The sequence below is a fragment of the Globicephala melas genome, chromosome 3 (assembly GCF_963455315.2).
Source record: "Globicephala melas chromosome 3, mGloMel1.2, whole genome shotgun sequence".
Lineage (NCBI taxonomy): Eukaryota > Metazoa > Chordata > Mammalia > Artiodactyla > Delphinidae > Globicephala > Globicephala melas.
In genome coordinates this window covers 113,097,261-113,124,077 of record NC_083316.1, presented here as the reverse complement: position 1 = coordinate 113,124,077, position 26,817 = coordinate 113,097,261, and the positions used below count along the sequence as shown (strand labels likewise).

The following is a 26,817-nucleotide window of genomic DNA, read 5'->3' as shown; positions in this document are numbered from 1 at the left end:
AGGTGACGTAAATGCAAATCCATACAGTAAAAGACATGCAGCACACAGGCAAGATTATACTGTGGTTCTAGTGTAAATGTCTCAGCTCTGCCCCAGGCAGCTCAGGAATGTCTAGGATACTTCTGGTTGTTTCCTAGTCCAGGTCTTGGACTTCTTGATTGTCTCACCTGTACAGTTTTCACATTTGTTTTGTTCATAGCTCTAACCCATCCTAGACTACTGTGTTGATCCTAGATTCAATAGCAATAGCTTGCTAAATTGAGAAAGGCTTGCAGTTATGTCAAAGGGCTGAGGAGGAGGTACACCAAAATAAAAATAAAACTCTCTCTGTAGAGTTGGGCTTGTCATCCCAGTAGATGGGCCCAAGGCGACACCCCCTGAGAATACTTGGAACTGCCAGGTTAGTCCAGGAGATGGAGACCCACCTCCAAAGTCCATTATTCAATAGTGGTCCTGTGCTTTTACTGTCAACTGTCACTCCCCCTGAAAGAGAAAACTGGGACCTAATTCTTTTGACAGTTTAATAATAAATTAAAATCAAATATTTAGTGGGCACTTACTGTGTACCAAGCACTAAATTCCTTACCTATATGATGTTTAATCCCCTCAACAACCATTGGTATGGGTACCATTATTGTGCCCATTTTATATGAAGGCACAGAGGTGGAGAGGTATCATGTAGCCAATAAGTAGTAAAACCATTGTTTTAATCTAGGCACTCAGACCCCAGAGCCAGCTCTTAGCCATTCTGGGAAGTTGTGAGCCAGAGGCCTTGTTCATACATTGGGCTTCTCAGAGTTTCACTTGTCTCTATCTGAAAGATACCTTCCACTGCAGACGGTGTGGCTGAAAGAGTAGAAAATACAACTGGGCTCATAATTTCTCATCCTGCCATTCAGTCAGAGCCTATGATGCCATGAAGCATGCAAAAAGGTTTCACATGTTGGGCTGACACAAGATGTCACCGGCAGGAAAGGAGTTCATTGTCCAAATAAGATGTCAGGGCAAGAGTTGCCCCTGCATGGGACACAATTAGGTGGCGAAGGATTGGTACCAACTCACAGCAAAGGAGGCCTCATGGACCATCCTGTTCAGGAAGATCTCAAAGGAGGAAACAGAATTGGGCTAGGCTTTAATGAGCAGAAGGAACTGAATCAGTGGGAAGAGAGATGTAGGCATTCAGAGGAGGCAAGTGAAGGTGAGGTCCAGAATGGCCCACAGCAGGCAGCGGACTGATGAGATACTCCATGTGACTACAATAAAGACTTCCTGTAGGGGCACCAGAAGGAAAGCTGAAAAGATGAGTGGGCAGACCTCAGAGGGCCCTGCATGTCAAGCTGAGCAGTTTGGATATTATCCTCTTAGAAATGGAGAGCCCCTGAAAGTTTGTGATTTGGAGACTAAAATGAAAGCTAGGGTTTTGGAAATTTACTTGACTGGTAGGTAACATGAATTAGAGGATTTGGAGTGTGAGACACTGAGACTGAAGAGGGGGACAATTTAGTTGTGCATGCATGAGGCCATTGAAGCCTCTCTGTAGGAATGGGATCACCCAGGGCCAGGCACTGAAGAACCAGGCTTACAGGAAGCTGCAGGGCACTGCAAATGATGAAGAGATGAAAAATCCTGTAATTAAACTAATTTCACTCCATCTGTCCCCTTACCTTGGATCCATCTACTGAACTGGAGCCACTTCCATAAACCCTGTAACATTCATAGCCTCATCTAGAAAAATTGGTGGATGTAGATGTAGAGATTAACCAAAGAAGCTCCCAAGGAATGTGGCTATTGCCTCTCATTTCCTTGTTTCTGTACAATAAACTCCACCTACCAGCAATAAGTCCAGTGATGTCCCAAGGAAGCTTAGTGGAATTTTGCCTGTTCCCTAGGCTTCAGACTGAATATGCACAAGCATATAAAAGAAATGGCTAAGCCAATTAACTTAGATATTTCTGCCCAAGAAAAAAACAATTCAAGCAAAAAAATGTTTTTTGGATCAGATTATCTGGATAATTGCCCAATTCTCTATTTATCTGGAATCTGGGAGCATGCCAGCCTTACTAAATAAAATGATGCTAGACTAACATTTGGAAGTACATCTGAGCCATTTGTTTTCTTTACTAAAACCCAAAGTCTGGCATATTTTAGTATATATAATAATCTAAAACTGGAAGTTTGTTGAAAGCATCTACTATGATATTTTGATTTAAAAAGTAAATTATGGGGCTTCCCTGGTGGCGCAGTGGTTGAGAGTTCACCTGCCGATGCAGGGGACACGGGTTCGTGCCCCGGTCTGGGAAGATCCCACATGCCGCGGAGCGGCTGGGCCCATGAGCCATAGCCACTGAGCCTGCGCATGCAGAGCCTGTGCTCCGCAGCGGGAGAGGCCACAACAGTGAGAGGCCTGCATACCGCAAAAAAAAAAAAAAAAAAAAGTAAATTATGAAAATTATGTACAATTAAGAACATGACTAACATAATGACAAATCTTTTCTACAATGCAATGAATAAGAGTTAGCATAAACACATTTGCTGGCTATTAACATCCCCCTAGTTACCTTTGTTTGAAATAATGTCTTTCAGATTGTCGACAAATGGTGCATTATAAATTAACATAAGCCTTCCTTTAGAACTTTATTATTTATTAAACTGTCCTTACATGTGCACTCCTGACATTATAAATCTTCCCAGAGAAAAGAGCAGCTTATTAGCAAGAGGGAAGTCGAACTGCAATGAAAGAATAAAGAGCAAGTGATGTGCTCTAAAATGGACTCTCCAGGAGTCTGTTCTGCTTTAGAGGGACTACACACTGATGAGTGCAGCCATGTGGTACGGAGATGACCCAATGCCACCAACTGTATAAAAAGGCTATGAGGTTCTCACTGGAGGTGTCATAAGTCGTCCTCCAGATCCTCTAAAACACTCATTCTGGGAGTGACTCTTCCTGACTAGAAAATATCATGCAGGAAAACCTGGATTCAGTTGCCCAAGCTATCGGGTTTTTTTGTTTGTGTGTTTTTTAAAGATGATGTTGGGGGTAGGAGTTTATTAATTTATTTCTTTATCTTTGCTGTGTTGGGTCTTCGTTTCTGTGCGAGGGCTTTCTCTAGTTGCGGTGAGCGGGGGCCACTCCTCATCGCGGTGCGTGGGCCTCTCACTGTCGCGGCCTCTCTTGTTGTGGAGCACGGGCTCCAAACGTGCAGGCTCAGTACTTGTGGCTCATGGGCCTAGTTGCTCCGCGGCATGTGGGATCCTCCCAGACCAGGGCTCGAACCCGTGTCCCCTGCATTAGCAGATTCTCAACCACTGCGCCACCAGGGAAGCCCCAAGCTATTGTTTTTAGAGTCTTTTTAATTTACCACCAGAAGAAAGTTTAGTCATTAGCAATAAGTAGAGCCAATGTCAAGGTCTCCAGTAAATTCTGGCTGGAGTCAGGTGCCTGCTAGCAAGCCATTATTTGTAGTGTGGAAATTATGCACATATTTTCTTACGTCTCTCTAATCTTCTTGGGTCTACAAAGATATTAAAACTTGACGTGGCAGTGAGGCCTCCCTAATGCCATGAATGGTGCCCGGTAATCTAGTAAGCACTCCATAAATCCTTGAATAAAGGAAATCCTGGAAGGATAATCGTATCACTGATGAAGCAAGTGATTACTTTTATCTATGATTTAAACTCTTCCAACAACTATGGATTTAACAGAGGTATGTGATGGACCTGGTGAAATGAGGAAGCTCTAAAGATTACAAGGTGGTTGAAAACTAACACACGTTAAATAACTGAAGACCAATCATATGCTGCACCGTCTGGTGTCAATGACCACTCAACTCCTGGAGGGCAGAGAGTGTTTTCCTGGTCTTGCCCACACAGAACAGAACACGTTTCATCTTGGAGCACTGCCCACAAATGGCATTTTGGTTAACTGATTTGTCTACACAGTAGGAGACAAAGGAAGGGAAACTCTATCGGATAGACTTTTCAGAGGTGTTTCATCCTGATGGAACGGGCTTTCTGTGTAGAGGTGCCTGGAGTAGCCTGGAAAAATAAGGAATCTGCCTATCTCAGTTGAGTTACAGCTCTGCCACCATGAACACAATAAGGTCTTTACATTTCTCTTGAATTAGCCTGCATGGTTTTCTTCACTGATCATCCTTCTGATAAAATTGCTCAAGGTCCCCTTTATTTTGCTGGTATCTTCTCAGTCAAATTCCTGGGCATCCTGTCTAGGTGTATTGTTTATCTGTGGAGCTGTTATTTCAAAAGGATTACAGATGTGTTTCAAAAGGATTTCTCTTTCTTCCAACTTAGAGTTATGCCAACAGCAATGTCTGGTGGGAGTGGGGAGGGGATGGGGAAGGAAAGTATGACAAAGGAATACTGTAGAGGGAGGTTTAGGGGTTTGGAAGGAAAGAGAAAGCAGGATCAGGATTGGAGGTATTCCTCTTGCTTTCTCACCTTTTGCTTAAATTGAAAAAGTACCCAGTGTTCCCAAGTCAAGAAACTGTGGAAGCCCAACAAACACTTTGCCTTAGTTATTTAAGATTTGGTCATTCTGAATAATAAGCTGCAACTAAGAAGGCTTTTCCTGTTGACAACACATCAGCATGGCGGCTGCAGACTGTGCTTCAGATACAAGCAATTTATTCTTAGAGACCACAGAGGGGAAGAGTAGGGGGGAAAGGAAGCTAAAGCTATAACTTCATCTTGCTTGAAGTGCTGATGATTTTTCTGTTTGTCGATGGGTTGTTAACTACATGCATTACGAAAAACAGATAATGAATTATGTATCAAGGTTTCTGTTGCCATTTTAAGACCCATAAAAAACTCTCTGGGCCTAAAATACCACAAATTAAAAATGCAAATAATGATAAATCGGACCAATTTGCCACCTGCTACGATCTCTAGTGAGATCCCATTGTGAAGGTAAAGATGTTGAGATGACAGTTTGCAATTTGCTTGCAAACTTATCAAAATGGAAAAGGGAAGAGAAGGGGAGAAGGTGAAGGAGTGACTTTGTATTGTGGAACACATCTGAACCCTGGAGTCTGGAGCCATGAAGCTTGAGCAAAGCCCTCTCTGGGCCTCGGGCAGTACTGAAAGCTGAACAAGCCCATTGCCCCCAGCCTCCGGAGGAATCTGTGTTTGCACCTGTTTCTCATATGCTTTGAATATTTTTAGGATTTTTAAATTTTATAGACCAACATCCTGGGAAAATACACTTCCTTGAAGTCTGAAAGCTTGGCTGGTAGTATAAACAAATGCCTGCTTAATATGCAGGAAATGACTTGAAAATTGTTTCCTTTTCCTTTGGGAAAATATTTTTAAGCTGTGAAGGCTACAGGTCTTAAAAGCAAGTTGTTTTTGCTGTTGTTTAAGAGAATCAGGCAGAAACCTCCTCAAAGCACTCGTTTATATACCATCCAAAAGACCCTCAGGGATCTGACTGTGTCACCCAATCCCTCTGCTTGAGCATCTGAGGATGCAGAATGTAAGCACAGAAGAGATAGATCACAGATGTCAGGTGATGAGCTATAATGGGACAGCCCCCCCACTAAGCACGCACAGGTAAAATGCGGCCAGAGCATGTGCGCTGGTCTCCATACCTGAGAGAAAGATCCAGGGACTGGCTTATCCCAGGAGAAGAGACAGGTGATTCTGCCCACGTTAGCTTTCTCTTTTTCTATTTTTCTACCTAAGTGTCTGGAGGAGCACTTTCACCAGAGCATTCATTAATGAGTCATCACAGGAAAATGAGCTAATTAATGTGTCCTTTAATGACAGTTTTTCATTGGGTCACAACTAATGCCTTAAATGATTTTTCCTCTTCTACTCTTTATGCCAAGAGTATTAGCCTCTAAAATACAGGGAGACAGTGTAAGTTGGGTGACAGGTATTCAGATGGGAAAAAGGAGGCCACTATGCTAGACGAGGACAAGGACAGGGGACAGGCTTTGGGTGAGCACCCAGTGCAGCCATGATTCATTTTCTCAAGGCTATGGAATCGAAAGCACAGAGCTTGGCTCCAGAAGCAGAATGACCTGGGTTCCAGTTCAGAGTCTTCTCCTAGCAACCATACAATCTTGGGCATCTGTTGGAAGTTTGTTTTCTTATTTGAAAAATGGAGATGGGGGAGGGAACAAGTGTTAGGAAAGAACTGCAAAGTGTGGGAAATGGAATGTTTGTTTTCCCCACCCAAACACTTGCCCTTACCCCTAATCTCTGTAAATGACATCTCGATTCACCCCATTGTTATGAGCTTTCAATGCCTCATCCTATTCAACCTCCAGAATGTCCTGGCACATATTAGGTACTCAGTAAATATTAGTTCAGTAAAAAATGAGTCAGTGAGTGAATTAATGAATAATGACCTCTGAGGGTGTTGGTGAGGATTAAATGAGATGAAGAATATAAAACTCTTTGAAGAGGACCTGACCCATAGTAAGTACATAATTTTCCCCAGAGATCGCAGTGGGGATCCCTTTTTGTTCCCCAAAGCCCACTGGATTTTCAGCACCACAACTTTTCTTCCCAATAAACACAACTTAAATTTCAACACCTCCTCTGTTCAGAGGGTCTTCCTGATTTCTGCTAATTCCTCCCCAATCCCAAAGATATTTCCAGAATAAGAAAAAGTACAAGCTGTACGTATGAGCTCCATGATTAACAATACGTCAAGGGAGTATTCTCCAATTGGAAAAATGCAGACCACTGAAACTGAAGAAGGCTGGCGTGCTGCTAAAATATTGCTGTGAAAAGAAGGAACATGGGCAGGAAAGACAGAGGCTGCAAAGAGGGGGAGGGAGAAAATGGGCAAGCTGAGCTCCTGCCAAGTACAGACGGAGATTATTTTTTGAAAAATATCTCTGTGTTAAAGATTCATCACTACACACAAAAAAACTGAGAAAAAATCATTTCCTATACAAGTGCAACTATCAGTCTGAAATATCAGAGATATGGAGAAAATGGAGGCAGTTCTTAGAGGATATCAGGCAATGAGTAGTAGCACAAATTATATCAAAAGGAAATGATGAAAATGTAGAGTTTTTCCCTGAAAAAAAGTTACAGTTCTATATATAAATTAATCATAATATACCAACAACAGGGAGGCATGTGTTTTACTAGCAGCAAATTCACATGTAGATTAAATGTGGAAAATATATGTCAGGAGGGTGGATGGAAATATGGTCTGTAGACCTGTAGAATATCAAAACTGGATGGACCCTAGTTACAGAGCTATCTGAAAATTCAGCATTCATGCAAAAAATACTTAATTAAGCCTCTAGTATGAGCCAGGCTCTGGGCTGGGTGCTGGGATGAAATGATGAAAAGATAAGTTCCTGCCCTCAGGACCTTACAGTCTAGTGGGGGAGACAGGCGTTCTTCATATAATCACACAAATAGCTTTACAAATCATGCTGAGTGCTAAGCAGTAGAAGAGCAATTTTAAACGCACTGACTTACTGGGACAGCTGACTCTGTGTGAGTGTGTGCATGTGTTGAACGATTTCTCAGAGATGACAACATTGAAATGAAAATGGAGGGTATGAGACAGCTAGACAGCAGGGAATGGGAAAGATGGTTCCAGGCACAGCAACTGCACGTGAAAAAGCCTAGTGAAGAGAGGGAAAAGAGAGGCCTGTGTAGAGAACTGTGACTAGCTCCCTATCATAGGGAGTAAACAGAAGAGGTGACAGGTGACAGAGGTGCTAAAGAACCACTCAGCCGTGGCCTTACCCCTTGGCAGCCTCGGTAAGAAGTTGGAATTCACTGTAGGGTGAATGGGGAGCTATCTGAAGGTTTCAGCAGGTGAGTGAGTGACTCAGCTTGGGAAGATCCACTCTGCCTAGGGTACTAAGTGGCTGGGAGGGGACAAGACTGGCAGGAGTTGGACAACTGCTGTAGGAAGGGGCAGTCCTCCCAGGAAGGGGGCGGGGGGAGTGGCAGAAGGACCAGCACATCTCAACCAGCAGGTGACTCACTGCAGTTGGAGTGACAGCACAGTCAGAGAAGGAGACGGCTCCTGGCTGTTTCCAGGACAGCTGTCTTATCTAGGAGTTCCCAGGAACTTCTTCTGTCCCTAGGGCCTCTCAGTGCTCTCCAGAGAGACACAGGGAGGGGAGGGAGCACAGAGCCAGTTCTTTATTTCTTCTCCAAGGTGGAAGCCCAGTGGAGTAGCAGGAGGGCAGGACAGTGATGAGGATTCTGATTTTCTACCTTGAACTTTGGAGGTACAGAAGGGTGTGCCCCAGGCTTGGCCAAACTATTCACGGCATAGCACCACCAGCAGAAAGGTATCGGAAAGTGGGTTCAGAAGTGATAACCCCAGTATAAAAAGTTTTCCACTAGATTTCAATCTTTCCACTGCGCTTTTGCAGATTCTCAAGACATCTTTCTCCCTGTGCTTGCTGCATGGCCCATAAAGTTTACATTAAAGTAGAGGAAAATACCTAATCTCATCTCTGATTTGTGTTCAACTGGAGCTCATTTTATCACAAATAAAGGCACAAAGGAGACCGCTCCCTCGTCTTCCTCCAAGACTCTGGATGTTGAGAATACCAGACCAGGAGGATACTGCAGGCAGATGAGGCTCTTCTGGGTACCCAGAATCCTCTTTGGTGAAATCCCAGTTGAGTCTAGGTGGATATATTAATTTCCTAGGGCTGCTGAAACAAAGTACCACAAATGTGGTGACTTAAAACAACAGAAATTTATTTTCTCATACTGCTGGAGGCCAGAAGTCCAAAATCAAGGTGTTACCAGGGCCATGCTGGCTCTGAAGGCTCCAGGGTAGGATACGTGCTTCCTTGGCAATCCTTTGCCTATAGATACGTCACTCCAATCTCTGCCTTTGTTGCCACATAGTGATCTCCCTGTGTGTTTGTCTCTTGCCGTCTTCTTGTAAGGACATTCTTAAAAGGACCAGTCATTTTGGATTAAGGGCTCACTCTATCCCAGTAGGACTTTGTTTCAACTAATTATGCCTGCAAAACCTATTTCCAAATAAGGTACCATTCTGGAGTTCTAGGAAGGATGTGAATTCGGCGGGGACACTACTCAACCCTATACAATAGGTAGCAGCAGGTTGAGAAACTGAGGAAGGCTGACACCAGGAATCTAGGCAGACCCACAGAGCAGGGCAGGATAAAAGTGTAAAGGTCAGTTATTCTGGGAACCAAAAACAGTCCTAAAACTAGGAGGTCGTTCTGGAAGAAAGGACAGAGACTACTGATGCGTTCTACTGACCAAGGCACAAGCTGAGACAGGCTAATTCTGTAAAAGACTGTGTGTGTGTGTGTGTGTGTGTGTGTGTGTGTGTGTACGTGTGTGTCTCCGTGTGTGTGCACGTGTGTGTGTCTGTGTACGTGTGCACGTACGTGTGTGCGCGTGTGTGCATCTTTACGTGTGCATGTACGTGTGTGCTTGTACGTGTGCACGTGTGTGAGCGTGTACATGTGTGTATGTGTCTCCATGTGTGTACGTGTGTGTGTGCGTCTGTGTACGTGTGTGTACGTGTGTGTGTGCGTCTGTGTACGTGTGCGTGTACGTGTGTGTGTATGTGTGTGCGCGTTTGTGCGTGTGTGTCGGTTGTGTGTACGTGTGTGTGTGTGTGCGTGTGTGTGTCTAGGAGCGGCAGGGTGGCTAAGAAGTGGGAGGTAGCTGACAGAAGCAATAGGGGAGACAGTAATGGGCCACGACCCCTATCCAGTAGGAGAAAAACATTTTCAAGTGTTGGGTTTGGGGATAATGAAAATAAAACACACGGATTAGAAAACTTTTAGAGAATATAGAAAAGTAGAGGGAACAAAAACGTCAGCATTGGGCTTCCCTGGTGGCGCAGTGGTTGAGAGTCCGCCTGCCGATGCAGGGGACACGGGTTCGTGCCCCGGTCCGGGAAGATCCCACATGCCGCGGAGCGGCTGGGCCCATGAGCCATGGCCGCTGAGCCTGCGCGTCCGGAGCCTGTGCTCCGCAACGGGAGAGGCTGCAGCAGCGAGATGCCCGCGTTTGCTCCTAGTGCTCCCTCTACCCCCAGGTACAAAAATTGAATTAATACTACAACTACTTGATGGATCATTACTATCATATTTTTGTTTCCCTTCATACTTTACCCCCTATTCTCCCTCAGCCCCAAGAAAAGCACCCACTTCAATGTATTTAATGTATTTACACCGAATATTGTGGCATTCCCCCATGTGATATCAACACATTACAAATAACAGTTCCTAGAAAATGTTAGTGTCATGTGTCCTGAGGAAAACTTTTCCACTACCATCTTAGGTTGCCATGGTTGGGGGCCTGTGAATTGACTAACAAAAGACAGATTAACGGGAGAAAAGACCGAGTTTATTCACAGGCACACAGAAGTGCATAAAAGCAGTGGCTCCCTAAACAGCTAAAGACAGGGGTTTATATACCAACCTAGCAGGGTAAGGAAGAGGAGAAAAGGGTTTAAGGAAAAACAGGATGTTTAGGAAACACATGGGCTTTTAGGGATACAAAGGGAAGGCTTGAGAGTTCGTGAAGTTTGTTCTCATCCAGGTGGTCAGTCTCCTTTCTGGCTGTAAACCACGCCCCCAGCCCCTCCACAGAGGGGATTTATGGCAACTGTATTTTTGGGAGGCTCTCCTCAAGTTAGCAAAAGAAGTTTAGTTACTGTTTGTTCAGATGTTTTTAACTTAAAATAATCTTCATGTCATTTTGATGATTTTGAGAGTGCCTACACGTACTCATGAAAACTAAACCTCTGAGCCCCATCACAGAACTCCTGTGGACCAGTATGAGGTGAAGCTGGGCCCCAGGGACTAAGGAAGGGCCATGTGAAGAAGGGTTTCTGAGTCGTGCCCAGGGAGAGACAGATTTGCCTGTGTAGGGGAGGAATTTTCCCTCCACCTTTCTGAGTGCAGAGCTGAGACCCCTGTGATAAAGACTAACAAAAGAAAAACAAACACAAGTACAGAGAAGCACATATACCTTGTGTATACATGAGAAATACCCAGGGAAAAATGAGTAACTCTCTGAAGCGGCTTAGAACTCAGGATTAAATACCATCTAATAGGGAAAGGTATGGAGGATGGGGGCAGGGGTGCAGGCCTTTTAGGGGAGAGTAAATGAATTTTAGGAAACACGAATGGGCGCGTAGAAGAATAGATGGGAGGTATGATAGTTTGTGACAAAGTCTGTCTGGGTATAGTACCTCCTCTCCTGTGACAAGAGCCCATCTTCCCTGGTTCAAGAAGCTCCCAGGGAAGGGATTTATGGCCATCAAGTTCCTTCTGGAGGATCTGTCTTGAGGCAGAAAAGGGGCATTCAGAGAAAGCCTCTCTCTGCATTTGCTGTTTTTTCAAGTGTATCATGCAAACAGATGAGAGAACTCAGAGATGAGTAACTCAAAGGGGTAGTTAGAACTTGGGCTTATATAACATCGTAACAAAAGGATAAATTTTTAGACACATGACAAGACAACAGAAAAGAACTCTGAGCTTCTAGGGGCATCAAATTGTGGGAAGGTAAATATATGGGGAAACTAATGGCAGATGAGAGCTAGTTTTAACAAGGTTGTTGCGTAGATACCTCTGGTGCTGTCTCTGGGCTGGTAAGGGTCTAGTCTCTGGTGATTAACATCTGCTTTCCTTGTTAGAGAGCGGAGGAGGGACACCCTTTACAAATTTATGCTCTGCTTTTAGCCAAGTAGGAGAGGGCAGAGAGCTTTTCTTGTATCTGCTTCTTCTTAATTGCCTTTAGCTGAGAAGAATCCTTATGACAAATCAGCCCATTTTAGGGTGGCAGATTCTGCTACCCTTCAAGCCCATGAATTGTAAGAAGCTGGAAAATACCATAGCAGCTCTTGGATTCCAGGTAGAGTTCCATTTAGTACCAATTAGGAAAACGGAGAGAACTGCATTTGATTGCAAAGGGAAAAAAGTTTCCATTGTTCAGAAATCTCGCTAGGCATTGATGAACTAGTGTCTCTCTCTCTCTCTTTCTTTCTCATTTATAAACTATGTGATCAGTACCTACCGTAAGTGTTATACACTCAAACACAGTGTAGGGATAATAAACACTCTTTTAATATCCTGGCACAGGCTTCCTTTCAAAACGTGTATTACCTTAGCACTAGGAGGCCATGGACTTTTCCATCAGCTCTCAGTAAGACAGATCAGGTGGTATGGTACCGTCTGCACTCTTGCCGACCCCAGGAGCCTGGAGGAGTTGGAGTACAGGCTCTGGTCACCGCAGATGCAGAATGGTATAAGGCCCAGGAAAAATAAGGAAACTAATCTTGTGTACCTAGTCCTAAAATTACAGTGATGTAAGAATGACTGAGGCTAAAATTTTCTAAATACTATCAATTCTCAAACAGAAAAGCACTCCCCAAATGCTTGGTAGCATGATTATCTTTCATATTATGATGTTCTTTCCATCTCCCATACCTACAGTGTGAAATTAATAATAATGACCTGTTTTTCTGGGCTACAGAGCAGGTTTACTAATTACTGATGGATAAGTGCTTTGAACATTAAGAAGGGCCATGCTGAGATGCTAAGCTTCTCTCTCTCTTCCTCTCTTCACCCACACACACACATCCTGGAAATACAATACACTTCCATTTACAGTAATACAGGTGCTTGGACCTGGGGCATCAGAATTCATGTTTGCATTTTGGGGAAGGATAGCACGCCTTTTACTGATACATGTTGAAGACCAGGGCTTTGCCTGTTGAGTTAATAGCTCTCTCCAGCTTCTCCTACATATACTTTGAAAGCAGTAGCTCAAGAATCTTTCTGATGACAAGTTCTCTTTTCTGGTGATTATTAATTTTGCTTAAAGTTTATTCTCCAAAGAATTCACCTAATACCTTCCCGCAGCACATCAGAAACTTGATTTTTTATGTGCTTAAACCTGATATTTTTAATGTAAGCATGGAGATGAGAGCCAGGAAATGTGGAAAATATGTTTTAATTTGGCTTAAAAAAACTAGGAGCAAGAGTTTATTTCCCCAAATGGTATTCCCTCTAAGATTACAAAAGTAGAAAGCAGATTTTAAACACAGGGTTGGATCTTTTCTTTACGTAAAGCAAATATGTGAGGCATGTGCTCACGGTAGTCAGATTTCAGAGACTACTTGAGGGAACCAAATAGCTTGGAGCCTTGTGGTCATACTCTGCCCAGGGCACAGCATATGTCACACAGGTGATTTGCCACCATAAAAGACGATCCTCGGGGGCAATGCTAGCATGGGGGGCGCTGAGTGAGGAGACCCGGGGCTCCACCAGGAACTGACTTGTGACCTTGGCTCAGTCACTTTACTTCTCTGCAGCTCATCTTCCTCATGCATAAGACCAGGTACTTTTACTAACAATCCCTTGTTGAGTCCCCACTTCTCTAGGCCTTTCTGCTTCTCATTTCTACAGGGCATTTTCATAAACAACATCTAAGTTGAGATTTAAGAAGAGATGATTATTCCCATTTTACAGTTGAGGAAACGGACTGAGAATGGTTAAATGGTTTTCAGCAAATGGTGGTCTTCTTTCTGTGTGCCAGATACTGTACTAGGTACTAGGTCTACAAGTGTGGAAGAGACCTGAACTCTGTCCTCAAAGCAATGGGAGAGACTGGAGTGTTGAGGGATAAACAGAACATAGTAGAGTAGGAGCAATATGCTATGAGAACACGAAGAAGAGCGCAGCAAACTGCCTGGTGATGTGAGATAAGGATTCCTGGGAAAGATGATATTCTGAAGTGGTTCTTGAAGGATGAGTTTGGCAAATGGAGAAGGGAAAGAAAGACATAAAGGCAGACAAATACCATGTGCAGAGGCGTGAACGGCCCAGTGTTCTTGGTGGACAGGTGCAGCTGGATGGGTTTAAGGGAAGGGGGCTAATCTTAGGGAAGTATATTGAAACATGGTAATAAAGATGCATGGATTTTATCCTGTAGCTTTTTAACCAAGGGGATAGTGGTTTGGCATCAGGGTAGAAGGAACTGTTGTCGGTAAACAGTCCGATCAGGAGGCTAATTCAAAAGCCTAGAGACCAAATTCTAAGGACTTGAATTAAGATCACGACTGTGAGTGTGGGCAGTAGGGCTCAGACAGTGGAGATTGTTTAGATCAGAATCCATAGATCCTGGTAACTAATTGGCAGAGACAAAGATGAACCCAGGACTTCTACCTCAGGAGGCTGAGTGGATGGGGACTCTATTTCCTGAAGCAGAAAGCAGAACATCGGGTCTGGATGTTTGGAAGACCCATGTGTTCAGCTTGGGGCATGCGGAGTTTGAAGTGTGTGCGGGACTTACCAGTGTAGACGACCACTTGGCAGTTGGATATTGAAATCTGCTCCTTAGAATACAGGTTGGGGTTGGAGGTAAAAACCTGGGACTCATCAGCACATAGGTAACAATGGAAGCTGTAGAGAGAAATGAAAGCATATCAAAGCCTTGGTCTCTCTCTTTTTATATTTTTACAAAACAGCTTTAAGTCCTACTTCCAAGTGTTATTAAGTCATTCTTTGGAGAAATCAGTCAAAAAACTAGAATCTTATTTTCCTGATTAGATTTGAACTTATTTAAATGCAATCACTTACTCATCTTTTACCTGTGTCTTCCGGGACTTTTAGAAAGTCAGTGCAGTTTGCTATGCACAAGATAATGAGCCTTGAACAGGCAAGTCTGGCTCCAAGACCATCTCTGAGAGCCAAGAATAGACCCCCATTCGCACCTCCTAGATCTGTTCCCTGGTAGCCACACACCAGCACTTGCTTGTGCCTCAGCTTCCCATAAATAAAATTCTTGAATCAGAGTATATGTATGGTCATTTTATGCAACATTTATCAAGTCCTATAATGTGGCACGCCCTGGGCTGAGATATACAAATGAATGAATTAGTCAAGTATGAACGTGTCAAAAATACAGAGAGCACTTTGACAGGTCTACTGGACCCTAAGAATAAAATGCAGTGGGTGCCCAAGCGTGAAACAGTGGATTTCCCCAGGGATATCAGGAAAGCAATCCTGGAGTTACCTTCCGCCTGGTCTTAAGAAGAGTAGAGGTTCTTAGAGGAAGTAAAGAGGAGCATCAGTCCAGACTTGGGAACACAACGGACAAAGGCACTGAGGTGAAAAGAACGGTGTATGCTCTTTTGATCAGAGAAATCATAAGTACTGATGTGCCTAATTTGGTTTTGGGGTTTTGTTTTATAATTAGCAGGGCTCTACATTTTTTTAATTCCTACCTTGCCATCTAGTCATTAGCCCCTCTTAATCAATAGCATTTTTCAGCAATCACAAGTAAATTTTTAAAAAATTACTTCTATACATATGCTGTGCTATAATTACTCTTTAAAAAAAGTTTCCTGAACATTTACTATTCTGAATCTATAATCAGGTGAATCATGACATAATCCTCTGGAAGGTATGTTATCTGCTAATGCCAATTCTAAATTAGTGTTTCTCTGAAATGTTTTCACAATATACAGTAAGTACAAATAAGATGCATAGGTCAAATTTGCTCTGAATCTCATTTTCGATCTCCTTTTAATTTGATGTTTAAAAACAACAAAGTTATTAGATATCAAATAGACAAGACTGCAGTCCTGGCCAAGACAGCACCAAGGGTGAATACTCCTCTCCAACACTGAGATTTAAGGGTTTAGCAAATTCACCCAAAGGAAAACAGGCAGGTTTAAACATTACAATTTCACTCAAATTTTTTTGCTTATGTTGGTAAATGTGCAATTAATGTAGAAAATGAAACTGTTTATAAGAAAAAGAAAATTCACCTATAATCCCATCAGATACTACCATGTTATAATCCCATCAGATACTAATTTCCTTCCAGCGTTTGACATCCAAAGCACACCACATACTGAGTTCTTGTTTTCCTTCTGTACCTTAAATCCTGCTGGTACTAAAACTTAAAATATATCCCCAATCCATTTTCATCCCTACATCCTTACCACCACTCTTCTTGATCAGATGATCACAAGAGCTTCCACCACACAGGTGAAGCTGTCCTCCTCTGTCCACATAGGGCCAGAAGGATCCCACTGAAGTGCAAATCAGACCGTGTCTTCCTCCCACTTAAAAAGCTTTGGTGCGTCCCCACTACCTGTGGAATGAAGTTCAAGCTTATTATCATGGAGGACAAAACCTTCCATGGCCCTCCATGGTCCTGTCTACTTCCCCAGACTCATCTTCTGCTGCCCTGTGCCTCTACTTGCATAGTTTCCTGTATATTCATATAGCATGTTTTTTGTGCTTTTGTTTATGCTATGTCCTCAACTTGGAATACACTTCCTCCACTTCTTGAACTCAGTAACTCTGATTTATCCTTCAAGATCCAGTCACAACTTATTTTCTCCAGGGCAACTTCCCTGAATACCCAGGCAGGGCTAAGAGCCCATCTTTGATGATGATGTCCCGAAGCACTCAGCCTACTTCTGTCCCTTTATCAGTCAGTTATTGCCACAATGATGTTGTGTAACAAACCACCCCAAAACGCAGCAGTCTACATGTCAACATTTATTGTCAGGTTCACAAGTCTTTGGGTCAGAGGAGGAGGCTGCTCTACATGTCTTATTCTGGGATCCAGGCTGCATGGACAGTGGAAACCAAGGGCACTCCAAGGGCAGAGGTCAGAACTCCCACAGAGACAAAGGAAAATACATGATGCCTCTTAAGCCCTAAGTTTAAGGGTCACACACTGTAATTTCATGAACTAAAGCAAGTCCATGACCAAGTTCCCTACCAATGGGGAAGGAAGTGCGCTCGTCTCAAGGAGATGGGGAAGGAGGAAGGAAACATCTGCTAAACAAAGAGCTCATCTAACACAGTGCTCATGTCATAAATGGTAACTATCTTTCCAGTTGCTTGGTCCAAAAACCTCATTCATCCTTAACTCTTCTCTTCCTTTTTCTTGATGTCCAATCCATCAATAAATCCTCTTGGCTCTATCCTTCAAAGACATCTAGAATTGTATACTTCTCTCCCCCTTGAGCACTTACTTTTCTGGTCCAGGCCACCTTCATCTCTCCCTTGGATAATTGCAACAACCTCTTACTGGGTCTTCAGGCTTCTGCTCTTGCCCCTTACAATTCATCCCATCCCAACAGCCAGGGTGATTCCCTTCAAGCATACACCAGAAGATCCTGCTAACGCCACTTCTTGAAACCCTCCAGTGACTCCCTATCTCACCAGAGAAAAAGCCACAGTGCTACAAGTGCCTCTTAGGGCTTTGGCCATCTGTCTCCTGCAGTTGCTCTGGCCTCACCTCTTCCCTCGTTCTCCTCTTCACCCACTCTGCCCCAGTAGTTGGCCTCCTCGCTGGTCCTCAGAAACACCAGATGCTCTCCCTCTTCTGCTTTGCACTCTTCTCCCTCTTTGTACCGGTGACCCTCTGTCTGGAGTGCTCCTTCCTCATATATATCTACATAGATAGCTCCCTCCTTCACCAACTCTCTGTACAAAATCACCTCTTCAGGGAGTTCCTGCCTAACCACCAATGTAAAACAGAAACCTGAAGTCCCCAGGCCCCCAGTAAAACATAAGCTCCACGAGGGCAGGGAGTCTGTTTTGCTTATGGCTGTATTCAAAGATTGAGAACAGTGCCTGGAACAGGGTGGGAACTCAATGACTATTTGTTGAGTGAGCGGCCAGCACTGCCATATAATATTAGAACAACTGAGTTACGTCTAGTCTCACCATGGGTAGGCAGTGACCACATCTCACTTCTCCTTGCATCTCCAGAGCTGGGCACAGCTTCTAGGACACAGAAAGCACAGTAAGCACAGGCTGAACTGGCTGGAACATTTTGTAAGGATGGATTACTGGAAAGCACTCAAGCTTTCCATCTAACAGACTCTTACTGTTTCTACTGCTTGCCAACGGGGTTTATTTGGAAGGTAATGTTTTTCCAGGAATTACTATGAGGCTGAATGTAAAGAAACGCAGGTCTAATGGGCAGAGACCATGCCTGCCTTGCTCCTCATTTATCTCCAGGGTGCTAGCACAGTGCTCGGCATGGGGTAAATGCGCTATTCATTTCTGTTGATTAAATGAATAAATAAATGAATACATGAGTTCTTTTATGAACCAATCCACGGACCAAAGTGGCTTAGGTGTGCTTGTGGACGAAAGCTTTGGAAGGATCGAGGAACAGAGAGTTGTTAACTCAGCATCACTCTGCAGCTATACAGTATGCCTCAGCTCCAACACAGTAAACAGACCCGAAAATCATGCTTGCTAAAAGCCAGTGCACCATGGACAGCAGTCACCGTGCTGCCCACTTTGGAATTCAGATGGCAAAAGCAATGCAGCCTCATCCCGCCACTCTCAGTTTCTCTGTGTATCTGAGGAGTGAGCTGCAAGGTGTCCCAGCCACCGCAGGGGGAAATTCTGCAGACCCTCTGCTTCCCACCCATTCCCATAACTTCTCACCATGAAGACAGTGGTCCTGCATGGGGGAGGGGGACCTGTTACAGAATAGAGGTGGATGGCCCCTTGGTGAAAGTCATAAGACTGAAAAGGATGTGGGGGGAGTGGACAGACTGGCATTTAAATAAGAGGCTTAGGGCCTTAGGAGCAACAGGAATGGCACATCCCATTAGGGATGGCTTCCCCCAACATTCTGATGCCAACTCACCTGCTGGTAACTTAGAGCGCGGGGCAAACTCAGCTCTCTGGGCTCAGCCAGTCTTACTCCCGGCCTGCCCCTGGGTGTGGATACACAGGGTATTGCCTCACACGGTTTCAGCACCTTTGACTCTTAGCAACAGGCCCTCATCTCTCTCTTCCTCTTCACCAGGAAGGACCCTGAACCTGCCCCTTCAGGGTCGCGCTCAGGGTTTTAGAGCACGTGCCAGAGCAGCTGGTATTTTTATCAGATGAGCACTTCCCAGTGTTAGTATTATGGAATTTGGAGTCAGCCACACTCAAGTTCAAATCCCAGCTGCACTGAAGTCTCTGGGCCTCAGTTCCCCTTTCTATAAAGAGGAATGATAACTGTATCTACTTCCTAGTTTGTCATGAGAATGCAATGAGCTAAATATGTAAAGCATTCAGCCCAGGGTCTGGCACATAGTAAACATTCAATAAATAACACCGCAGGAGCAAAAACTGTAAGAGTCATATGCTTTAATACTGCCTCCCATTCTAATGGGTACAGAGACCAACCGATCATGCTTAGGTCGACCCCATGCGGGGGTAGGACAGGAAGGCAGGGGAAAGGTGGGGCTGCTTCTATGTAAGCGAACCATGGAGCTTCCTGAGGGTCCCTCCTTCTCTTTCAACTCACACCTCCTGGCTAATTTCCTGAGTCACAGCTTTGAGCAATCCCTCTACCATGGAGCACTGACCTGTGGTTGACAGAGTGATGTGTGAGAAAGAGAGAGAAAGGGAAAGGAGAAGGAGATAGAAGACAAAGACAGAGAGTGTGCAGAGCGAGGGAAGAGAGCCCTGGAGCCTCCAGGGAGGCCTGGAGCTGGGAAGCGCTGGGGTGGGGCAAGGTTCACACAGGCAGACCTGCCTTCCTGTGTCTGTTCCCTGTGGTTCCAGCTGAAAAAGCAGAAAGCTGAGGAAGGGCTCTTCTGGGAGCTCAGCAAATGAGAACCAAGCAGCATCTTTAATCTGGATAAGGATGTGCAGAGTGTATGTGAATTCCTCTCTGGATACATGAGCGTGTTCGTGTTTATTTAATTATGAGAAGTTATGTAAAACGCTGGATAATGTGCATAACCTATGCGTAACCATCTGTGGGTAAAGTAGCTGATACCCATCACAGTCCACCCGTTGGTGAACGTTCTCTGGCCTCTGGGCCTTTGCACTTGCCAGCCCCTCTTCCTGGAACGTCCATTCCCTGTCACTCTCCTCCCCACACCTGCCTCACCCCTGTTAGCTTCTACCCATCCTCAGGGCTCACACTCTGCCTCCTCTTAGAAGTCCCCCATATTTGTAGTTGGGTGGCATATCCCAAGACACTTATGTCACCCTGTGGTCCTTACCTAGTCACTTGTCATTCTCTCTAGCAAGACCCTGAGTTCCTCAGAGGCAAGGATTGTATTTTATTTAGGTTTCTATCCCCAGTGCCTGGCACACAGTGGGTGCTCAAATATACCTGCTGAATTAGAATAAAATACTCGAGTTGCTCATCTGTTTCCTTGAAAGACAGCCTCTATTCTCCTTAGGCAAGCGTCTGAATCCATCAGAGGGGACTTGTTATAAAACCAACAAGCAGAGCAATCCATGACTTCTGGGACTTCACAGCGTCATGGTGATGGCTTAAGGAGCCCCTTAACGGTGTCAGTAGCTGCCAGTTAAGTAAACCAAAAATCAGGATGGAAGCCAAAGTGTCAACAGAGACACTGTCAACACTGCCTGGCTAAGAAAGGCGGTGCAGTCACCTGCAGATTCAGCTCAGCACCCAGGGGCCTGCACCTTCACTGTGAATTATCAAGGACTCTGCTCCAATGCCCTGCTCCAAGCTTCCGTCCTGCTACCTGCACCTTCCACCTGAGGACTGACACAGGTGAAGCTGCGAAATTAAATCCAACAATGGGTGTGTCTGCTTTGTTAGAAAAGGCACTTGAAGACCAACACCCTGAAAGACAAATTTTCCATGTTTACACTCTCTGCTAACCTACAAGCCACATGTATCTTAATATTGCCTGATACTTGTCACATATTGTGTTAAGCAACTTTTGTGGATTATCTTATTTAGTTTACAACAACTCCATGAGGCAGAAAACAGTATAACTCCCATTATACAGATTAAGCTAGAACACAGAGGAAGCTTAAGTTATACACGCAAACACAAAGACAGTATGCAGCAGAGCTGGGATTTGAACTCGGACGCTCTGATTCTAGAGCCCAACCAAACACTAATCACCCAGTCATCTCCCTCATGCAAAGACTGATCAGCCCCGTCCCAAGAAATTCTAAGATCACCAATGGCTCATACACAATCACCCTTCCCAAATTCTGAAACAGTTAGGACACAGAGAACCCATTAGGAAATGCAGGGAGTAAGTCTAGGATGAATAAGGGGAGGGCTCCTGCAGAGAACAGATAATAAAGTCAAGGAGGGAGGGAGTAACCAGTGTCAGAGTTTGAGAGTCACGCCTTTGAGAGGGTCACTGGAGCAGGGAGCCAGCCCTACCCACCCCACCCTGGGGTCAGAACCCTGGATTCTGAGGACCTAGGGGCTGTGTAAATCCCCCTGGGAAAGCCAAGGCAAGAAATGCTGGCTAGCTGATTCATGTGCTGGACTTGAACCACCTTTCTTGGATCTGAGCTCCTAAATGGAAATTAAATGCTGAAGGATATTTGCCTTTTATGATCCTCCGGAGCCCGGGCTTATTTATATGGTGAAGGTTAATGAAACAATCAAGTGTATGCATGAAAGCTAAAACATGGACTGAAACTCTTCAATTTTCATCTGCAATAATGAGCACTAGGCTCAGGTTCTTACCCTGCATTTCACATCCATTAATTATTTCAGTGACTCCAGTTACAATTAATAAGGATTCAGCCATGTGTGTTAAATCTTAACATTCAGTTTTCTCATCCATCAGCTGAGTGGGAGATGTGCAGAAGGGAGGGCTGGAGGGCAGGATGAGGCTCTGAAGTCCTTTCTTGGCTAAACTGTACTGATCCAGACCTACGTGCCCAACACATGCCACGCACTTCACCTGCTTTACCTCACGAAATCCTCACAATATAATTGCAGTAATTGTCTTAAACTCCCTTATGTCATTGCTGCCTCCCAGGTAACCCCTCAGAACCTGCACTTGATTCTCCACAAGGCTCCTCGCATGCCCCGCTCTGTCCTCACACCCCGCTTCTTCATCTCCAGATACGCTCCTACTTCACCCTCCAAAAAGCATAGTCTCCCCTCAGCAAAACCCCCCGTGTCATTGCCCCCTCCTCTTAGAGATGTGTCTTGCTCTTTCTGCAGACAGGCTCCCCTAAGGACACACTTCCCCTGAAGTCCCCCCAGGCGGGGGGCTGGCTTTCCTCTCACAGTCCTCATACCACTGGGCCTAGAGAAGGGGGGGAGGGAGCACATATCTCTCTTGCTGTTCCTTATGACTTCCAGACCTTTCTCCTTCTCTCCCCCCTAAGCACACTGAGTTCTGAACCGTATTTCATCAGACTATGTCACCCATAATTCCATATCATTGGAATCTGCAACAATGGGTCAATCCCTGTCATTTCTCCATGGTTTTAGTTACTGCTATTTAAATTCTTGATACGCTAATATATACATAGACCATCCTTTTAACGCCCTGACTCAGTTTTATGAGCTCATCTCCTCCAGTGGTCTTACTTTAGTCACGATGAGCCTACCTGAGCCTATACCTGTCATGATCAATCAATGCAAACTCGCCATAATCTCTGACTACTAGCTCATATTTTTATATCTCCCTCTAATATCCCAACTCTGTCAATCTTTTGCCCACCCCCAAGACTTCCAACTCACTAATCTAACCATCTTTTTTTCAATAGACCTTATATTTTAGAGCCGTTTTAGGTTCACAGCAATATCAAGCAGAAGGTACAGAGTGTTACTATATGCTCCCTGCCCTCACACACGCATAGCCTCCCCCATTATCAGCATCCCCCATCAGAGTGGAACACTTGTTACAACTGATGAACCTACACTGACACATCATTAGCAGCCAAAGTCCATACTTTATATTAAGGTTCACTCCAGGTTTTATACATTCTGTGAATGTGGGCAAATGCATAATGACATATATGTACCATTGTGGTATCATGCAGAGTAGTTTCACTGCCCTAAAAACCCTCTATGTTCACCTATTCATCCTTCTCACTCCCCAACCCCTGGCCACTGTGATCTTTTTACTATCTCCATAGTTTGGCCTTTTCCAGAATGTCATATAGTTGGAATCACACAGTATTTTTTAGCCTTTTAAATTGGCTTCTTTCACTTAGTTATATGCATTTAAGGCTCCCCCATGTCTTTTAATGGCTTGATAGTTCACTTCTTTTTAGCACTGAGTAATATTCCACTGTCTGGATGTACCACAGTTTATTTATCCATTCACCTACTGAAGGACATCTTGCTTGCTTCCAAATTTTGGCAATTACAAATAAAGCTGCTATAAACATCCGTATGCAAGTTTTTGTGTAGACATAGTTTTCAGCTCCTTTGGGTAAATACCAAGGAGCACGACTGTTGGATCATATGGTAAAAGTATATTTCATTTTGTAGGAAACCACCAACTTTATGTTTAAAGTGGGTTTCTTGTAGACAACATATAGTTGGGTCTTTCTACATTCCTTCTCCCCTGGAAGTCCTGTCTCCCTTCATACCAGCCTCAATTCCATGGACTATCATTACAATCTTCCCCACATAAAGCTCAGTTCCACTGCCTCTCTCTTGATTTCTTCTATCTTTTGGCAAAAAAATACAATCCTGGTAAAATCTAATTGTCTGCTGGCACCCAGGGAGGTGAATGTGGTTACAGAGAATCAACCACATTAGCTGGTCTCATTTTAAATTTCTAACCATGAATTTCAAATGGGCTCTTACTGTTCTTCAGCAATAATATCCTGTCTCCTTCATCAATTCACTCTTAAATCTCCCTAAAATCTATTTCAGACCTCCTCTCTTCAAACTTCCATCACTTTCTCCCCAATTCTTATTCTCAGCTGATAATTTTTCTTTCTATTTCACTAGAAAAAAAATTGAAACAATAGAAAGAAAATGTCTACAGAGTCCTACCACCAATGCATCCATCTACTAGCATCCTCACTCACATACTTGACCTTCCCTCCCACCACAGATAAACCATATGTGATTCTATCCAAATTCATTCCTCTATTTATACACTATACCTAATCTTCTGTCATATACACTGTTGAATTACTGGATTCATACAATGATATACTGATATCATATACAATGACCAGCATAATTATCTACTGGAAAATTCCCATCAACATAAAAAATATTATGGTTTCTCCCATAAGGAGAAGGAGGGAAAGAAGGAAGGGAGGAAGAGTGAGAGAGAAGAAAAGAGAAAGCTTCTCTTGACTCCACTTCTCACACCAGCTACTTATCCATTTCTCTGCCTTCCTGTTTAATAAAACTCCTCTCTGTCTGTATTACTGGCTTCAATTCTTCTCTCTCTTCCCATTCTTTAATCCTCACCAGTCACACCCTCCACTCAAAACTGCTCCCATCAAGGTGACCAATGACCTCCAAGTTGCTATATCCAATGATCAATTCTCTGTCCTCCTCTTATTTGGGAATAATATTATACTATCAGCTTTATAAGGTAACTGTAACCATTTAATGAAATACTACAATGCTTAGAAAACTTTTATTGTAATCATTTCTTAAAAACTCAGCCTAAATGTCAAAAACAGAAAACAAAAACACAGGAGGACACATCTGAGACCCTGTGTTAAAAAAGATTTCTTAGCTTATGACACCAAAAGCATAATCATAAAATAAAAAGTGATAAATTTGGACATCATCAAAATTTAAAACTTCTATTTTTTGAATGATACTGTTAAGAGAATGAAAAGATAAGCCATAGACTGAGAGAAAATATTTACAAACCCTATCTCTTACAAAGGAATTATATCCAGAATATATATAAGAACTCTCAAAACTCAATAATAAGAAACTCAGTTTTTTAAAAAAACTAACAAAGGATTTGAACAGACACTTCATCAAAAAGATACAAAGATGGCAAATAAGCACATAAAAAGATGCTCAATATCATTAGCCATTAGGGGATGCAAATCAAAACCACAATGAGATACCACAACACAGAAAATAAATTGACTGTGGAGAGAACATGGAGCAGCCAGAACTCTCATAATTGGTTGGTGGTAATTGGCAGCTCTTCTAAAATTAAACATATACTTGCTATATACTCAGCAATCCCACACTTAGATATTTACCCTGGAGAACTAAAAACTTATCTTCACACAAGAACCTGTACATGAATGTTTATAGAAACTTCAGTCATAATTGTCAAAAACTGGGAATAACCAAATCCTTCAATGAGTGAACGAATAAACAAACTGATACGTGCATGCAGTAGATGTGAAGTAAAAAGAAATGAACTATTAACACACACAACAATATGGATGAATCTCAAAGGAATTATACTGAGTGAAAGAAGCCAGTCTCAAAAGATTATATACTATACGACTCCACTTATATGGCATTCTGGAAAAGGCAAAACTCTAGGGCCTCTTTGTTCCATGCCCAGCACAGCTACAGCTCACGGTCCCAAGAAGCACTGCAGCATGTAGCAGCTTCAAAGCCCTTAATCTGGACAAACTGACTTGTCTGCTAACTCTGTGTCCATCCAGCAGTCCCCACAAGCTAAGAATGGTGGTCCCTTGTCACTTTCTTTAAGAAGAGACTTGAGTATGCCCTAACAGGAGATTAAGTAAAGAAGATGTGCATAGAGCAATTCACTGAGATGGATGGCAAGGTCCACACTGATATAACCTACTCTGCTGGGTTTCTGGATATCATCAGTATTGACAAGACTAGAGAAAATTTCCATCTGACTATCACACCAAGGGTCACTTTGTTGTTCACTGTATTATTCCTAAAGAGGCCAAGTGTAAGTTGTGCAAAACGAGAAAGATCTTTGTGGGTACAAAAAGAGATCTCTCATTTGGTAAGCCGTGATGCTGACACTACCCACTACTCTGATCTCATCAAGGTGAACATCATTCAGACTGATTTGGGGACGGGCAAGATTACAGATTTAATCAAGTTCAATACTGATAACCTGCATGTGGTAACTGGCGGTGCTACCCTGGGAAGGGCTGATGTGATCACCAGAGATGAAGAAAAGTGAACAAATTCAGAGTATATTTTTAATATATGGATTAGACATGAGTGAGAGAGAGAGAGAAGAATCAAGGGTTTCTCCAGCATTTTGTGTTCTCCTCTCCAAGGGCCAGTCTTGCTCCCAGTCCAGTAACTAAAAACCACAGAAAGCAAGAGGTCTAGAGTTTGAAATCAGTGGTCAAAATAAGGTGGTAACTAATTAAAATTACCATTTACAGGCTTTATTTTTATTATCAATATTTATTTAGGTTTTTATTTATTTTGTTATTTGTGTTATTTCCTGTTAACTACACTAAGTATTTTACATTGTTTTGGTATTGATTCTCCCAATCATTATACGGTATGTATAGTATTACAGATTAAAAACTGAGATGCAGAAGAGTTACATGGCTTGTTCTATTTCCCACAACTGACAAGTAGTAAAAAAAGAAGTTCAAACTCCAGGTCTTTCTGACTTCAAAACCTGTGCACTCATCTACTACACTACAGAATCTGCTGGGTGTTCAAATATCCATATCCCAGCCCACCCTTTATTTCTCCAAGTTAGTTGAGAGTCAGCCCCAATTAAGTCTCTAGTTTTAAGTGTGCTAAGTAGAAGGGAACACGCTGCTCACCAAGAGGAGGAAACATGGTGAGAGGGAAGAGCACAGGATTTGGGTCATACCGACCTGTCTTGAATCTTGGCTCTACCACTCAGTCGCTATGTCATCTTAGACAAGTACACTGCTCCAATAGACTCAACAAGCATTTACTGAGTGCCTATCATGTTCCAGGAAATATCCTAGGCTCTAATGATATATCTGTGAACAAAACAGCAATGATTCCTGCCCTCGAGAAGCTTACATTCTAGTGAAAGATATGGACAATAATTAAATAACATGTATGGACGTCATATAGTCATAAGTACTATGAAGAAAAAAAGCAGGAAAGGGTGATTGCAAATGGAGAAGGGTTACAATTTTTTAAAGACAGTCA

At 43.4% G+C, this 26,817-nt stretch overlaps 1 protein-coding gene and 1 pseudogene across 1 annotated transcript in view; both read left to right on the top strand.

Moving 5' to 3' along the window:
• The window catches only part of TRPC7 (transient receptor potential cation channel subfamily C member 7), a 141,905-nt gene that overhangs the window by 19,649 nt on the left and 95,439 nt on the right, over positions 1 to 26,817 (top strand). The window lies entirely within an intron of this gene.
• Positions 1,078 to 25,849, top strand: LOC115859998 (small ribosomal subunit protein eS4-like; annotated as a pseudogene).